Source organism: Nicotiana attenuata, chromosome 4, assembly GCF_001879085.1.
Source record: "Nicotiana attenuata strain UT chromosome 4, NIATTr2, whole genome shotgun sequence".
NCBI classification, from domain to species: Eukaryota; Viridiplantae; Streptophyta; class Magnoliopsida; order Solanales; family Solanaceae; genus Nicotiana; species Nicotiana attenuata.
In genome coordinates this window covers 1,466,360-1,478,747 of record NC_031992.1, presented here as the reverse complement: position 1 = coordinate 1,478,747, position 12,388 = coordinate 1,466,360, and positions in this window count along the sequence as shown.

Sequence of the window (12,388 nt, the reverse complement as noted above, 5' to 3'; positions counted from 1 at the left end):
AATTATATAAACTGAAATATACATTTAAAAAATCACATAAACTAAAACTAATACATATATATAATTAATTTTATATGCTGAAATATAATAATAATTTAATTTTATATGCTGAAATATAATAATAATTTAATTGTATATGCTGAAATATAATAATAAATGAAATACATATAATAATTAAATATATATGCTGAAAAAATACACAAATGAAAAGGAAAAAGAAAGAAAAAATTGTTCCTTAGTCCTTACTCTGTTCTGGACCGGAGAAACAGAGAAAGAAAGAAAGAAAGAAGAAGAAGAATGAAAAAAAAACGAGAAGAACTGAAGAACAGAAGAAGAAAGGAGAAAGGAGAAGAAGAAATTACCTGGGTCAGCAATGGCGAGTGTCGCGAGCGAGAAAGGAGAACTCGAGCGAGAGAGAAAGCGTTAGCAATGGCGTCTCTGCTTTTGGATATCAGCTTCAGCACGTAAAAAACCCTAGGTTTTGTGAGTCAACTCTGTTTTGTCGAAGGGGAAGGGGTTTTTGGTCGATTTAGGGTCTGTTTTGTCTAATAAAATAACAGACCCAAAGTTTTTTTTTAAAAAAAAAGACCCCCTGCGCTTTTCTGGAAAGAAGCGATCGCTTTATCCGCTTCGTCGCTTCATCGCCTTCTCCTGTGAAGCGCTCGCTTTCTCAGATCGAGTCGCCTCAGTGTGCTGGAAGCGACAATAGGTCGCTTCGTGTCCGCTTCGCGCTTAAAGCGACGAAGCGCGCGCCTTTCTAAACACTGCTACCGCTAACAGCCTCTGGCTTGACCAGACTTGGAACTTTAATCCTTCTTGCACACGGATTGGGGACAATGTTTAGTTGTTTACAAGGCTGCTTCTTTTTCTCTTGATTTTATGAACAAGGTTAGTTTTGATTAGGTGTGGGATTTTACTGGGTCGTTGTTGTTGTTAGTTTTGATTAGGTATAGTTCACTAGAGTTCGTCTTAATTTGCTGTTTTTGGATGCTGGGATTTATTAGTCAGGTGGGGAGCGAGCAGATGCGGATCTAGGATTTTAGAACATGGGTGTACTGCTAAAGAAAGGAGAGAAATGAAAGTATTTAGTGGGAATTGATCCCTATTTCCTCTAGGTTAATAACTCAAAATTCAACCAAGTGCACCATTCAACTTTTCTGTAGCATGAGGCTCAACAGATAATATTAGGTCCATTCTAAAATTTATGTACATAAAATACCTAGTTTTGCGGAGAAACCATGAGTTCGCCTGCACCATAATTTGGGCACTGAATCCCCTCGGAGCCAGAAATTTCACTAAGGGTTATGAAAATATAAAGAGATAAACAAAGAAGCTAAGAAAATTCAACATATAAAATATATACATAAAAATAAACTTTTGACGTTGCTATACATTGTGATTTTCTGACCAGACACCCCTTAGCCTAAGGTGGCTCCGTCACTGTGCAAGTAAGGATAATTTTCTAACTGCCTTACTGTTTTGAGCAACAACTTCAATATGTAAGGGATACCAAGTTACCGATTACTTAGATTTAACCATAGTTATTTTTAAAAGAAATTACAATAGCTACCTCTATGTCTGCATGTGATAATTTGAGCACACAATAATCATAAGTAGGTATTAAGTATTGGAATGAACAGACAACAAATAGAGTGAAACAGAGGATTCATATTTCAAACACAACTAATTTAGTTGATTGATTTAGTTACGAGGTTGCTTAATGGCACCATTATAGTATGAGGAAATCTATGCATAATCTGAGTTCCTGAGATGTTAATTACAACAAAAAATTCAGATGCCATCTAGTTCTTTTGTTATTCCTTTCTTTTACTTAAATCATGGATTTGTCGTACTTTCCAATTATTATGCTTTAGTATTGTGCAGCTGATAACCACCTAGGAGGTGTATACAACATAAATGAAATACTATAAATGCGTTTCTTCTATTGGAAACAACTTCTCTACCTTCACAAGGTAGGGGTAAGGTCTACGTACACGCTACCCTCCCCAGACTCCACTTGTGAGATTACATTGGGTTTGTAGTAGTTGTTGTTGTTGTTGCGTTTCTTCTTTTAACTAGATCAAACTTGGTGCAAATGGATTGTCAACTTGGACGCCAAAAGTAACAATTTGTTATAAAATCTTTCTACTCCAAACAATTCGGGAAAAAAATAAAAAATTAAAGAATCCTTTTTTTATATTTGTTTTACAGAATTTTGATTGATATTGTAGGCTTATGAGGTGGCAAATCAAGTGAATCGCTGAAAAGGAAACAAGAGGCCTTATCAAAGGAATTCTTTCTCCCAAATCAGTTGACCATAGAACAACACTTGTCTGCGTGGGATAAACAGTTCAATGGTTCATTGACAAAGCGCAAGGCGTTCCGCCTTCTCAATGGGACCTCTGTTCGAGTGGCATTCATGACTAGTATTAATAGGCAATACGTAAAAGCTTTTGAAGGTTTTAAGGTGTTGAGGCTTCCTTATAAACAGGGCGAGGAGGATAGACGACGTTGTTTCTCCTTGGTACTTCTTTTTGCCTGATGCCAATAATGGACTTCAGGAACTGGTAAAAAGGGTCACTTCTGAACCTCAATTCTTGGACCTTCACCTTCCAACTCGGAAGGTTAAAGTTGGTAAAGTTCGTATCCCCAAATTTAAAATGTGTTTTGGATTCAAAGTTAGCAAAATTTTCAAAGGCTTGAGGTAGTATCTCGCTATGACCTCACCGAGATGGTAGTGACCTTGATGTTTCTAAATTTTTCAAAAGTCCGTTATTGAGGTAAATGAAGAGGGAACAGAAGCTGCAGCTCTAACCTATTGTTCGTGGTTTTTAATGTCATGTACGTCTGTGAACACAGTAGAGTTCGTTGCTGATCATCCGTTTCGTTTCTCTTCCTGATTATAGAAGATGCAACATGCGTGATATTGTTTGCCGGTAGCGTCCTTAATCCTCTCTCTGAGTAAGTCATATTCCACCACATGGAGGTTAATATGTGCTCTTTTCGTCTTTTTTAGTAGTGCTTGGACTTTTTCTCGTGCACAGAGTTGGATCAAATTCCGCCTTCAAGCCATTTCCATCTTGAAGTAGAAGTAATTTATTGTAGAAGGGTATTGTCATGTACCCTTCATTGAATCCTACTTATGCTTAATGTTCTACTTTGAAATGATTTAACATCAAAGGTCTGTCCAGTATTTCAGTTTCTAGTTATGGTTGCGATGTTTGTTGCCAATCAAGTTGGTAAGGATTAACGCTTCATTTCTGTAGCTACATATGTTTTCTAACTGTGGAGAAGTAAATGTGTAGGTTTATCTCAAAATGTTCCCACCTAAAGCAAGTTAGAAATTGCTACTAGCACATCCACTTTTCTATTAAAGTTATTCTTGTTGATGATACATTGCTCATTTAAAAGAGTATATCACTGCGATAAACCATGCATATATACCAAGGTTTCTTCTCTGTAACTTGTTACAAACTTTCTGGTCCTTGTAAATTATCGGGTCTATCTTTAGATTTATGTAATTCGAGGTCTAAATGACCCTAAGAGGCTAATATTATTCTAAAGCAAATCAAATACCTTACCTTATGATTTGATAAACGTGAGTGCTTCTATCCTTTGCCAAGTATTTATTAACGTGAAATCTTTTTTATTGTATCAATGTTTTTATATGATAGTAAACAATGTAAATTTTAATCTGTTACGTTGTAATAGCCTAATAGATGCGTTGTCTTATTTTGTTTGCACTCTATATAAACTTATCTACACTTCCTTCTAGAACTAGTCAGCCAAGCTGATTTTCTTGACAGATGGAGAAATTTGCCAAAATTTCACGGTATAGCCAGTTTTCGGACTGGTCAATAAAAAAATAGCCAGCATTTACCAAGTCAATGAAAAATAGCCACCGTTTTGCCACAATAGAGACCGGTCCAGCATAATATACTGGAGTTCGGTGCACTTGTGTGAAGTCCAGTATATTATGCTGGACCGGTATACTTTGTTGGCTCCAGTATAATATACTGGAGATTGGAGCACTGATGCTCCAAACTCCAGTATATTATACTGGACCATTATACTTGCTGGAACTCCAATATATTATGCTGGAGTTCTAGTGTATTTATGCTGGAACTCCATCATATTATGCTGGAGTTCTAGTGTATTTATGCTGGAACTCCATCATATTATGCTGGAGTTTCAGCATACTATCCTGGAACTCCAGTATAATATGCTGGAGTTCAAGTATATTTATACTGGAACTCCAGCATAATATACTGGAGTATTTTCCGGGTTTTGAACAGTGTTTTTGCTCAGATTTATCTTTACATAAAAAGTAGCTAAATTTCGATTGCTTTTGAAATTGGGCTATTTTTGAACGACCAGTTGTAAATCTGACTATTCTTAAAAATCATCCAGAAAATTTTCTAGCAGAATCTGGGCTAAGTGGTTTGGATTCTTCAGGCCTTAAACTTAATTATCCTTGTCATATAATGTGAGTTGGGGGACTTTTTCTAAATATGCTTGTGGTGGACGATTAGTATTACTAACAATAGCTTAAAGTTCTTATCAACGACCAATGTTGTAGCCTAGTGGTCAATAAAATAGAAGGAAAATTATGATGTCTTAAGCCCAAATTTTCGAATGCAAAAATGTGATTTCTTCCCATCGTGCACACGGGCTAATCTGAACATCATTGTTAATTGATTATGTTACCAACCCAGCTGGCTTAAACTTGTGTATAAATATGAAAACATTAGAATAATTCTCGATTGTATATATTAAGGTCATACTCATTCTTGTATCCCCTAACTCTAAATTCTAAATTCACTTATGAATTCTTCTTCGGCCTTAGCTGCATCCCTGTGCATGAAATATTTCGTAGGGACCGGGGAAGGGCCATATCCCAAGATGTGTGATATAGGTAGCATACCTTGATGCAAGTGACTTATAAGTCACATGGAGACAAATTTACCGTTTCTCTAAGGTTCCCCTCCAATAATCCCAACAACTCTATTTTACAACTATACATATATATGCTTGAAATATTGAACAAGATGTGTCACTGCTACATTACATATACTTATTACCACGAATTCTATGCTTGGAATTGGTAGGAGGTGAGATTTTCATCGTTGGAATTCGATAAATTGGGAATCCATATAATCCTTGATTCCTTGGTATTATTAGAGTGTGTACTATTTCATGACTGGAGACATTAAAAAAATTTAGGATTGAGATATGGTTAATCAGAATATGCGATACGATGGAATAAAGTAGATTCAAGAATTGCTTTAGTATCTTTGGCAGAATCCTCTTTGACCATTTAACACACAACTTGTCCACTCTTTCGTCTAATTTAGACTCCTTAATTATAATTAGGTACACGTAAATATCAATCTATTTTAATCATAAAATAAGCGTTGAAAATATACAAGCGATAAACATTGGCTGGGGCTGACAACATAGCATAGGCAATCACGACTGCAGAAGTACATTATTGTCAACTTCTCAACCACGTGGGTGCTGAAATATTAATCAGCATGTTTTTGGAAATTTCAACTCTGATGTTTAGGGGCGGAGCTAGAACGGCCGACAAGGTTCATTCGTAACTCTTTCGTCAGAAAATCATACTATATATAATTTTCTTTAATGTATATATAATAGATGTTGATTCCCTCGATAAAAATTTATGTATTCACTACTGTTGACATCTGTTGAAATATATGATCACTTAATAATTCCTGAATTATTCACTACTACATTTTATTGGTTCTTTAATGTGTTTGGCGCATTGACTACTGTATTGGTCTAAATTTGGCGACCAGGCAGTAAGGGATAAGCGAGATCAAGGACGGGGTCAACCGCTGTGTAGTAGCTTAAGGCTGCTCTCGAGAGGGCTGATGCCAAAGACAGGCAGCTGAGGTGAAGAAATAACAGTAGCATAGGTTGAAATATGGATATAAGGAATATTCCTTTGGATATTCCTTAATTTGTACTTTTTAGGATTTTTAGGAAATATTTCATATAAATAGGAGGAGATAGAGAACAAAAAGGGGGATCTTCACCTTATGAGAAAAACACATTGTAAAAGGTTGACCTGAGAGAATATACAACAATTGTCTTGTTCATTGATTATCCTATTCAAGCATACGTTTTTGCTTCTTTATTCATAAGATCCAAAGATCCCTCAACCCTCTTTATTTCTCTTTTCTCCACGCTGTTGTCAGGGAAAAGAACCATCCAAGTCTTACAATAATTGGGTGGTAGATTCCTTTTTGTTATATTCATTGTCATGATCTATATTTATTGCACTTTATGTTATTGCATTTACGAGCATTTAATCGGTACAAATACACTGATTAACGTTGTTTATCTTAACCAGCTTTGCATAATATTTGGTCTAGATTTTATGATTCTTAACTAAGATTCACCCTTCAATTTATCATTAATTGATTTAACTGAAAGCTTCAATACTTTTTGGTCAAACAATTTGGCGCCGTCTGTGGGGAGATTTTAGTTAAAATTTTAGTTTGTTCTAGATAAAAAAAAAAGGGGGGACAACCATCTTTTCCTTGTTTGCACATACTAACAATGATAGGAAAAGGAGATGAAAGGCAGAAAGCAATAATGGGTGTCACTACCAACATCTTAAACACCATCAACGAGGATAACAGAGGAGGCGACGAGAATGTGACACCAACTGCCACACCCAGGCGAAGTGATACACCAGCCCCTCACGCAAGTGTAACCGCATCATGCGAAAGGGGAGCTTCCACATCCACGGCCGAGGAGGCACCACCAGTAGTGAAGAAGTTATTGGAGGAGTGGCTGACAAGTACCCTCAATAACATACTCGACAAATCCGTTCAAAGGGCAAACCGAAATGCTATGCTGGCAGATATAACAACCACCGGCGAGCAACCAACTCCCCCAACAGGTAACACTCACACCATTGTTGATGCATGCAATGATACACTAACAGCCATTTTAAAGAAAATAGAAGAAATGGAAAATAAAAATAAGGCGCTCCGCGACCAGATGAGAGAACATCAAGAAAGGGTCAATAAGATACCGGGTGCCCCGAAACTGCTGCCAAAGCGGGATATCGGCCGATTCGTCGAACAACCATATAGCGAGGAGGCAGCCCTACATGCCATACCCAAGACCTTCAAAATGCCACCATATTTGAAGATATACGATGGCACCACAGACCTAGAGGATCACATCATTCATTACGTCACAGCAGTAAAAGGCAACGACCTATCAAAGGAGCAAGTACCGTCAGTGCTACTAAAAAAGTTTGGCGAAACCTCAACCGGAGGAGCCCTAACTTGGTACTCACAACTACCAGCCCGGTCTATAGCAACATTCGAGGAAATGGCAGACAAGTTCGTCATCACCCACGCCGGAGCTAAGAAAGTGGAGGTCAGGGTAAACGACATATTCGCCGTTAGGCAATCGCCCGGCGAAGGACTCAGGGACTTCCTCGCTCGGTTTAACAGGGTGAGAATGAGCCTACCTAATGTATCGGAAGGGATGGCGGTAGCAGCCTTCCAAAACGGGTTGAATAGGAATGGGTCGAGGGCGACAAGGAAGTTGTTAAGCAGGCTCATGAAATACCCTCCCACCACTTGGGAAGAAATCCACAACACTTACTGCGCCGAGGTGAGAGCAGACGATGACGATCTTAATGGTCTAACCCAACGTTTAACGTCAATCCAAACAAAGCCGAAGAAAGACCGTCGCAATGACATTCGAAAAGATCTATCAGGCCCACACCTCAATCGAGACAGGCATCAACCCTATGTCAGAACAGCTATCCACCACCCCCTCAACATGCGGAAGGGCCGTCCAGACCCCACACAGGGACTCAGCGAAGCGAAAGAGGTATGCCTCAACTCTTATCCGCTCACAATTTTTGTGTTTCTCCTTCAGAAGTAGTGTACGCACTAGAGAAGCTTGGCACAAAGGTGAAGTGGCCGCAAAAGATGAAGTCCGACCCAAGTACCTGAAAGTCGAACGTCCTTTGTGAATTTCACTAGGAGCGGGGTCACAAAACCGAAGACTGCATAGCCCTACGACAAGAAGTAGTGAACATGCTAAACCAAGGACACCTGAAAGAGCTGATGAGTGACCAAGGACGAACCAACTTCAGCCGCGGGCGAGAACAATACCAAGGCCCTCCAAAGCCGCCCTGTCCTACCCGCACCATTCAAATGATCATCGACGGAGGTGACGAAACAGCAATCAACCACATAAAGTTTACCACCATGCACAAGCTAAAGCGGTCAATCTCCCACAAGCGGTATGATGACCTCGAAGAAAGTATCATCGTTGATAAGTCAGATACCAACGGTTTGATCTTTCCTCACTCTGATGCTCTCGTCATTACTTTACGTATTTCAGACACTGATGTTAAAAGAATAATAGTAGACGACAGAAGCGGCACGTGTATTATCCACCCTCGAGTTCTTACGCAAATGCGACTCAAGGACAAGATAATACTACGCTGCATAACACTGGCGGGTTTTAACAATGCAGTCGAACGAAACTCAGGTGAAATAACGCTACTCGTTCTGACCGGTGGCGTCACCTTAGAAACAACATTCCACGTAATGAACCAAGACACAACTTACAACACAATCATAGGACGACCCTGGATACACGCCATGAGAGCCATCCTGTCTAGCCTATATCAAGTAATCAAATTCCCAACTCCATGGGGAATATTCAGCATCCGAGGCGAACAACGCACAACCCAGGAATGCTACCGCATCGCCCAAGATTGCACATTCACTCAACAGCTTAAAGAAACAAACTCAGAGGCATACCAATTATCAAAGTCGGGGTCCGATCCTAGCAATCAGAAAGACGTTATCCAGGACCCCAAAAATGTGGAAGCAGCAGGGTCGACAATAGAAGACCTTGATCCGGTCCATATAAGATCACGGCAGCAGCAAACAAAGGATCTTTTCAACTAGAAACTATGGAGGGAAAACTACTACGAAACAATTGGAACGTCGCTCATCTCAAATACTTCAACTTTTGAAAACAGACGCCCTCCGCGTCGTACTCTTTTTCCCTCATATGAGTTTTGTCCCAATTGGGTTTTCTCGGAGTGGTTTTTTATGTGGTGACAAAGGGGATGTCTCGAAGTTCAAGTATAATTCATCGCCCCGCCTGCCGACTGCTTCTCCAAGCCGAACGATGAAGGGACTGGATACATGGGAACTTCTCCAATATATGTATGAAACAGACATATGTAATATTCTCCAATGAATGAAATAAAGCAGCATTTTTTACTCTCCACCAAGATATTCTCCAATAGATGAAATAAAGCAGCATTTTTACTCTCTATCAAGTCTTTTCGCATCTCACATTCGACCTCGCTCGAATCATTTAACATTCGACCTTGCTCGAATCATTCTACATTCGACCTCGCTCGAATCGTTTAACATTCGACCTTGCTCAAATCGTTTTATATTCGACCTCGCTCGAATCATTCTACATTCGACCTCGCTCGAATCGTTTAACATTCGACCTCACCCGAATCATTCTACATTCGACCTCGCTCGAATCGTTTAACATTTGACCTTGCTCGAATCATTTTACATTCGACCTTGCTCGAATTAACACATTTGACCTCGCTCAAATTGTTCTACATTCGACCTCACTCGAATCGTTTCACATTTTGATCGAATTATTTTACATTCGACCTCGCTCGAATTACTTTGCATGCGACTCCGCTCGAAGTCTCTAATGTCCGACCGCGTCGAACACCAATCTTATCAAAAAATCAGGGACTTTCCCACATTAAAGAAAGAAAGAAAGAGAGTGGAAACCAAGAAACACGTAGCAAAAGGGGGATGGACTGTTCCATTACAACTGTCAAGTTACAATACTTTTTACAAAGGGCCCAAGGACGCCCTCACAAAAGTTGCAAAATAAAACAAAAACTAAGTATGTCGGCTTTACGCCGTCTCATGCCCATCGACATACTCATCATTATACCAAGAATCGGAGGCAAGCCTATCCGCATCATCGTCAACGTCGTCCCCACCAGGCGTATCAGGAGCATAACCGCAAGGTTCACGGGTCGCGCGTGCCTTTGCACGTACGCTCTCAAGTTTCGCTTCGGAAATCTTCCCATTGGTTTTCAAAGACCTATATACGTCAAGATGAGCCTCGGCGTGAACCCACATCTCATACAACTCCCGCGGCACGCCTGGATGGGCAGAAGTATGAGACGTAGACGGCTGTGACTGCCGTCGCATCTCCTCAGCTTTTAAGGTAACGACCTACCCATTCAATCAGGAGAACTCTACCTCCAAATTCTGGATTCGTTCCTCTAACCTCGCCACCATAAGCGCCGATGTCTCTGCCTCACTCTCCCGCTCGGACCTGCAAACGCAGAGAGCATTTTCCAAGGCTGCCGCTTCAGCCGCAGCGGCCATTCTGTGTTTCTCGGTACAAGCCAACTCCTCGACCTCGGCGCTCAACTCATCCCGAAGACCAACAGCATTCGCCTCCCTCTGCCCAAGTTCAGCAATTAAAAATGCCACCCGCGCTTGAAGATCGACATTCTCAGCCATCACCCCTTTACTCACCTCGAGCTCGTCATCCTTGGCCTTTAAAGCTGTCTCGAGCTCACTGCATCGATCGATGGCTCTCATCAGCTCATCATCCCTCTCCTTTAGCTCTTCATCTTTCTTCGCCAACTCCTCGTCTTTCTGTTTGAGCCCATCGCGGAACAACTGAAATTCGGTATCCTGGGTAAAACATCAGCCATCATTCGGTGCTTAGTACGGTACTCCTTGTACTTGGAAGTCACCTTTATGAAGAGGTCCTTCCTCCTCCCTTCCCTTCGTTCATGCTCAATCCCCATGATAAGAGTCTAACATGCAGAAAAAAAGAGTCAGAATAAACAAATCACATATACGAAACAAATCCTAACATTGAAAAGCACTTACTCGTAGAGCCATGCCAGATATACTCAGCGATAACTCAGCATCGCTTAGTGTCTGCAGCGCCGTGTTCTCAGAAGCCGCACACAAGGGGGTAAAGGACGGCACCGCCCGTTCAGAGTTGGCCAAAAGGTCGTCACCCACGGGGATGATTACGTGCCGGTTGGGACCCTCCGTCCTTACCTCCACGCGAGTGTTCCTCTATAAATAGGCCTGTATCTCTTCGGGGTCGATGTCCGAACCAGAACCATCATCCCCCACAGGTACCCCTACATCTCCCCCGACCGCTGACGACGCGCCACCTTCCGCGGTCCTTACAGGTTCCCTGCCTTCATGCACCTCCTCGGCCCTAGAGGACCTCCTTTACCTATGGCATCCGCCATAACGGCCCCTACGACTGGTGCAAATGCAGGCGCCGCTTCAGGAGCAATGAGTTTCTTCGGTTCAATACCAGTGACGATAGCCTTACCAAGATCCATCCTTCGCCTCTTTCTCGATGGCAACTCCTCTCCGTTAGATGACTCATCTACAAGATGGTAGATAGGCCGGGAAGAGATCTCATCCCGCATAGCAACATTTTGAGGGGCAAAATTCCTCGTCGACAGAGCTTGGGTACGACCCCCGCGAACGGACTCGGCCAAAGCAAATTGCATCTCTGCCGATGTGATAGCCTGGCGTAATGCCGGCACTGGAGTTTTCTTCTTGGAAACCCGCCGACCTAGATATCAAAAGGAGGTCGTATCAACGAGCAATGGTAAACGACAAAGAGCTAAAGCAGAAGTAACACTTACCAGACGAGACCTTCGGTCCGAAGCGCTTGTAAAAGACCGCCCAATCACGAATTCTCTCCATGTAAGGCAGCACGCGAGCCACCCAATCTTCAATGTCAAGGACATGGGAGGGTGCACGTCTTTCAGCTGAAAAACAAAGAGACCGCAAATGAGCCGAAAACAAAGGGGCAAAAAAAAAAGAAAAAAAAAGACAACGAGTATGACACACTTACGATTATGGTTCCACTGCTCAAGAAACCCAGTCGGGTCCGCCACCAAGTGCTCGGTCTTGATAAAGAAGTACTTATGCCAGAACTTCTGATTTGTCCTGTCGTCCATTCCGACTATCAGCCCTTTGGTCCCGCGATACCGTAGGTGTATCATAGTACCTCTATAAAAACTTGGTGAAAATAAATGCAGCAAGTGATGAACATCAACCTCACAACCAGCCAATTCTGCGTACTTCGTCAGCATCAGAAAAGCTTTATACAAATAAGGAAAGAGTTGTGCCGGGCAGATGTTGTAAAACCAGCAAAATTCCTCCGCTAGCGGAAGAAGGGGAAGAGTGTAACCGATCAAGAACGGGTAGACATAGAAGGCACAATACCCAGGTCTATGAACCTCCACGATGTCGCCTCCAGCCGAAATTATCTCGACGTG